The sequence below is a fragment of the Canis lupus genome, chromosome 29 (genome assembly GCF_011100685.1).
Source record: "Canis lupus familiaris isolate Mischka breed German Shepherd chromosome 29, alternate assembly UU_Cfam_GSD_1.0, whole genome shotgun sequence".
NCBI classification, from domain to species: Eukaryota; Metazoa; Chordata; class Mammalia; order Carnivora; family Canidae; genus Canis; species Canis lupus.
This window is the reverse complement of record NC_049250.1, coordinates 11999716-12006502: the sequence shown is the minus strand read 5'-3', so window position 1 is coordinate 12006502 and position 6787 is coordinate 11999716.

Genomic DNA, 6787 nt, shown 5'->3' with positions numbered 1-6787 from the left:
ACCTCAGAATGACGTTATCGGTGATACTTTCAGCATCTGCTCAGAGGGGAAGACATTTCATTTAGTCATTACATTAAGTTTAGCAGAACAAAAACATTGATTTTTTTTAACCATTAAATGCAAGAAGGATTTTATTTAGGAATCTGGGATTCCTTTACATCATTTCTGTTAAAGTCACTATCTCAGAGCATTTGTATAAAAGGCCCTGTCGGTTCAAAATTTAGAGGGCTCTTTGGGCAACTTGTTTGTATGATGCTTCACTGAATTCACATCGAGCTCTATCTGTCATCTTGTTTTACTTCTATGGGTCAAGTTGATCCTGCCGAAGGACTGTATACTGGCTCATAAAGCAAGTGAGTCTCTCGTGTGGGTAGAGCAGGGGTTGACAAACTATGGTTAGTCCCCTATTGTTGTATGGCCTTGGAGCTAAGAAGGGTTTTATATTTTTAAATAATTGGAAAGAAACACAAGAAGAATAACATTTAGTGACATGTGAAAATTATATGAAATTCAAATCTCATTATCCATAGTGAAGGTTTACTGGAACACGGCCATGCTCATTCATTTATAAATCGCCTGTGACTACTTTCAAAACAAAAGTACAGAGTTGAGTAGTTGCAACAGGCTCACAAAGCCTAAAGTATTTACTACCTGGCCCTTTACAGGAAAAATTGGTTGATCCCTGGTGAAAAGAATAAATACAGTTGTTGGATGGCTATTTTAGACACCAGAGGCTTTCGGTATTTTGGTTGACAGCTTTTGAAATGTGCTTCTTGGGATGGCTTAGCTTTCTATATGAATAAGAGTTAAAAGATTTGGCATATTAAACTGTTACACAGATTATAGAGTAAGTAAACTCTGAAAAGGCCTTCAGAATCATCTGTTGTCCAAAATGAGCTTTATAGGTTTTTGTTGTCTGGAACCAAATTTGCCAGACATAACACAGCCTTCCCCAACTGACTAGGGATTGTCATTATGTGAGCGGGGGTCTGTGGTAGGGGTGGAGTGAGGGTTACCCATGAAAATGTCCTACCCATGAAGGGCCATCTCTTCCCAGTGATAAGGTGCTGCATGGCTGCTGATCGTGGAATTTGCTTCTTTGAAAAACTTCCTGAAGCCAACTTGATTTTTGGTCCTTTGCCTCTTTTGCATAGACAGAGTGAAGTATGGGCAGCTGGGTGATCTCCCAGATAATGAAACAAGAAGCTGCCATCCTGCAGAGAGAATTAGCAAGTTTTTTTTTTTTTTTTAAGATTTTATGTATTTATTCATGAAAGACACAGAGAGACACAGAGACATAGGCAGCAGGAAAAGCAGGCTCCAAGCAGTGAGCCTGATGCAGGACTTAATCCCAGGATCCCAGGATCCCGACCGGAGCTGAAGGCAGGGGTTCAACCCTGAGCCACCCTGGCATCCCAGAATTAGCAAATTTATTTCTGAAGTAGGCTTCTTCCACCTGGCTTTGCCCAGCTCCACTCACCTCAAAAATTATCTTCTTGACTTTTGCTCTTAGTGTCATTTGACTTGTCGGCACCACGAAAGATGATGTATCTTTAATCTGGACATTCCCCAGGGCTCCGCAGCCTGGGGATATAAACAAGGGCAATTTTACAACATTAACCCAAATTTCCTATTCTTATTCCTGCTCACAAAGATCTCTGCCCCTCTCCCTGCATTAACCACAACCACCTGCAATGTGTTTCGGGGTTCCCAGAGATTCCCCTATATGTTCCAGGACCAAATTGTAAGTGCAGTGACCCAGGGCCATCTGCCTCCCTCTGTTTCTCACGAGAGGGAGCTCGGGGCTGCCCCTGTGAATGGTAACCATCGTGGGTGGTGCCCTCCTACCACACCGCCCCAACCCTGCGCTCCCCAAACTGCTAATTCTCCAGGTGCCACAGCAGGGCAGCAGTCCATGCAGAAAGGTGAGAAATGTCTTCCTGAAGTGCACTACTCTCTGCAGCCAGTAAGTTGGCATTTCAAACTTAGTGCTTATATTTGAGCTCCCCAAATTCCCACAGAAACAGCTTCTTCAGTTGTCACTTCTTTGAAGATTGGTATGTTTATCCTCATTTTACAGATTAAAAAAGGCAACTCACAATGATGAGCCCAGTGGCACCTGCTGGTGGCACCGAGACCCAAACCCAGTCAAATGCCAAAGCTTTGCTGGTCCTCTTGCTTTTCCAGTCTGGGCTTCAGTCAAGTTCTGATTTTCTTCCACCTTTCACACCTGTTAGACTGTCTCTTATTCATCTCTGCCTTAAATATTTTGAAAAAGTAAGCCAGTCAACATCTCATTTCTAATCTCTTACAGAAATACATAGGTAGTATGGACCTACAGGGCTTTAATTGGCTAATTACCTCAAATCTCCAAGGAAAATGTGATCTCTCTGCTTAGCTGAATCCCTCTTAAGTTTTAAAAAAATGTGGGGAACTTTGCAGTTTTGATCAACATAGCAGAGCTGCGATGTGAAATCTTACTAAGGTAATACTGAAAAAGAGAGAAAATGATAGAACAATTCTCATCTAGAGTAGGAACGCATGATGAAGTTCTACTTGTTAGCAAATTTAATCAAGTTCATATTAATGAGCTCATACACCATGATCGAGTAGGTTTACTCTAAGAATTCAGGAATGATCAAGGGAAAATTAGAAACTTCCGTGTGTATGCGTGTGTGTGTGTGTGTGTGTGTAGAATACACAGCATGGAGAATTTCGCACTAAAATAATAATGGTGGTCACACTAGGTGGCAAGATCGCAGATAATGTTTACTTCCTCCTTTTCCTTCTCTGCAAAGTCATTGAGAATATAACAAAGATCTTACTTATACCAGCAAATAAATAAAATAAAATAAAATAAAATAAAATAAAATAAAATAAAATAAAATAAAATACCTAGATGATATTTAACAAGAAATCTGCACTACTGATATGAAGAAATTTACTGAGGTTGCTAAAAGAGGACTTTTTACAATTGAAAACATCCTACAAAAAAAATGCCAAATCTCTGCCAAATAATCTATAAATTTAATACCTCTTCAATAGAAATTTCAAGAAAATATTTGAAATCTATGAAAACAATTTTTTTATTTTTATTTATTTTTTTTTAAATAAATTTATTTTTATTGGTGTTCAATTTGTCAACATACAGAATAACACCCAGTGCTCATCCCATCAAGTGCCCACCTCAGTGCCCTCCACCCAGTCACCCCCACCTCCCGCCCACCTCCCCTTCCCCCACCCCTAGTTCGTTTCCCAGAGTTAGGAGTCTTTCATGTTTTGTCTCCCTTTCTGATATTTCCCACTTATTTCCTATGAAAACAATTTTAAGCTTATTTGATAGAACAAATATATCACCACAAATAGTAAAAAAAACAAAAGCAAACAAACAAAAAGAATGACAAAGGAAGACTCATTCTCCTGTATACTAAAACATATTTTAAAGCCACAGAATAAAAAAATAAAATGTAATTTAAAAATAAAGCCACAGTAATTAAAATAGTATGCTAATAGCAAAGAACTAGGTACAAAGACTTATGGAACAGAAGACCAGAAGTAGACCCACATATAAACAGATTATGATTGTATCATTCAAATCAATGTGGAAATGATCCACAGAGATAAAACAACTTGCTAACTAAAATGAATTTCTATTAAAGTTTAAATGTAAAAGATAAAACCACAAATGGACACTCTTTGCCATTTCTTTTCTACTCTCAATTTTTCTGTCAAATCTGGAGTATAATATGAAAGTCAACATATCTATCTACATAAAAAGTAAATTCCAAAAAGATGACAAAGAAAATACAAAGTCATCATCCTTCTCTTGGGAAAAGGATAGTGCCTTCTGGAGGAAGAAGACTATTTTACTTTTGTGGTGAATCGTCATTATACAGAGACTTTTAGTACTCTAACAAAACACTGTGATTTTTAAAATATATATTTTTTAATTGAAGTATAATTAACATACAGTATTATGTTAGTTTCAGATGTAAGCATAATGATTCAACAACTCTGTATATTATTCAGTGTTCATCACTGTGTTTTCTTATCATTTTCTATTTGTGAATTTTCTAGGTTTTGCATAGCAAAAGCTGTTAATTAATATCTTAATACATCCTCTTAAGCATCATTGGGGTTTTTTTTCCAGAAAAAAATAATCCTGTCTGTTTTTATGGATCTTCACAGTTTTTTAATTATAGGAAGGGGAAAGACTCCACATTCATTGATAGCTGTCTTAGCTTGATTCCCAACCTAAAATAGGGCTAAAACAGGCATTCTTGTAAAATGATTGTGAAATAGGTCTCAGGAGCAGGGAGAGAAAGGTGTGGGATGTGGGATGTGGGATGCGGTCTTGGCTGGAACCTGGCTGCTATCTGGCCCCTTAGGGCAGCTCTCCAGCACAAACAGCACACAGATGGGGTCCCTTGAGAAACAGGGACTGGTCTTTGGTGCCTCCTGTCATTCAGAGCCATAGGCTGCTGTCACTGGACAGAGGAGGAAAGAAGCCTCAATTCCCCCTATGAGACGCTCCCCACCCAGGTCCCCCCCATACACACACTTTTCAACCAAAACCTAAGAAGAAAGGAGCAGCTGGGCAGCTGGGGGACATTAACAGCCAGCACTCACGGCAGCTGAGAGCGGGTGCCCAGGCCCAGAGAAGAGATGAGGTTGGGCTAGTGTTGCCTCTTGAATTTGATTAGAATTTCAGATGACCAAAGAATAATTTTTTAATATCAGTATGCCTGCCCCCTGCAGTGTTTACACTAAAATATTTGCATTTATATTAATATATAATGTTTTTATTTTATCTTATACAGTTTATGTTCTATGTATGTATGCATTTTAACTAAAACGTATCTGCTGTTCAGCTGAAATCCTGACTTCATGGGGCATCCTGCATTTCTAGTTGCTTAATTTGGCAACCCTAGATGGGTCCCTGACACCATCCACTTTAATAGCTCACAGATGTCAGGCTCTTGCATGGAAATTACTTCATTTAGACTTCAGAGCAAGTCTTTAAGAGTAGGAGTATCTTTCTTATTTTACAAATGAAGCAAGAGGAAGATCACACAGAAATAACTGAAGCAGAATGTGGGTCCAGTGGGACCCCTGAGCCAGAGGACACACAGCTTCCACCAGCCCCTCACAATGGGACCCCTTAAATCACTCCCCTCATTGTACCAGGTCCTCAACCAGAGATCACTCAAGTAAAAAATTATGTACGTGACTCCTAAAAGAGCTAAGAAAAATCTCTGTCACCCTTTCCCTCCAACCATGCATCTTTTGCAGAGTAAAATGCTCTCTGCACTCGCAGGAAGGGCTCTTCTCCAACTTTAGGCAACATGGCTTTAGAACCAAAAGAGATGAGCAAACTAAAATACTGGCTTAAACTGGAAACACCCGTAGGCCCCTGACTCAGCAGGTCTACTTCCCACTAAGGAAAGAAGAACCTTCCAAAATGGTAAGCCCCCGACTCAGGGATGAGCTTTGTACAACCAGATGAACAAGGACATACCTAAATGAAAGGGTTGTAACCAGAAAAGAACTACAAAGTCAGGAGAAAATACCAACCCTGGATTAGGATTCATATTTAGCTTCATTGGGTCTTAAAAGATTCCTTGCAAATTATAATAATCTTACTTACACTTGAACAAGTAAGCATAATAATATATGTTGCTTTCATCCTTCCAAACATTGTTAGGGATGAACTTATCTGAGTTTGTATATAGATCCAGAGAGAGACACACACAGAGACAGACGAGAACAGAAGATTGCAAGCGATTATAATAGATTGAAGTAGAAATCTACAGAGCCATTTAGCTTTTGGACACCAGAATTACAAATCATCCAAGTAGCCAACAATAATGAAATGAATGGCATAGAGAAGTACCAATCAAGTGTCTCTGCTGTGAAGGAAAAACCTAGCAAATCACAGCATATTTGTCACTAATATTTTAGATTTTTGTTGGCATTGAATGTAAAACCCAAATGAGCAGAAACTCCTGTCTCTTTTGTTCCCTGATGAATTCCGAGAGCCTGAGCAGCACCCGAAGTGGAGCAAGCACTCCATAAACATTTGCTGAATGAGTTAAATTTCAGTGTACAAATAACCAGAGGACATATGAGCATATTGGTTCAGAATTTTACCCAATCCAGAGCAAAAGGCAAGGACTTGAACTCAGAAAACTGCAGAGTGGGGGCTATATTCCCAAAACTGCTCAGATGACATTTGTGTTCATTTTCAGCAATATTTCTGTGCTTAATAATGCTGTTCCAAGGGGCGCCTGGGGAGGGGGGTGCTCAGTGAATTGAGTGTCTGACTCTTGATTTCAGCTCAGGTTATGATCTCGGGGTGTCATGAGATCAAGCCCAGAGTCGAGCTCCACGCTCAGCTCAGAGCCTGCTTGTCCCTCTCCTTCTTCCTCCTTGTGAGCACTCTCTCTCTCTCTTTCATTCTCTCTCTCTCTCCCAAATAAATGAATAAAATCTTAAAAATAAAATAAAATAATGCTTTCAAAGCAGAGGGAGAAAAAGAAAAAGAAGCAATAATGCTTCTCTTCACAGAGAACCAACCACCAGCTCCAGATTAGTCCTCATGGATAATGATATTAAATCAGGTTTAGCAGTGAAAAGGAAGACTTCTAACCTGGATTCCATCTGGTCTTCAGATAATTTCTAACTCTCTCTAATTTCAGGACGTGCCTTTTATGGTTTCAAGTTCTGTTTTTTATCTGTTCTGCTTTCCTAGTCAGGATAACAGGGGTGTAGCTCCTCAAAGTGTTCA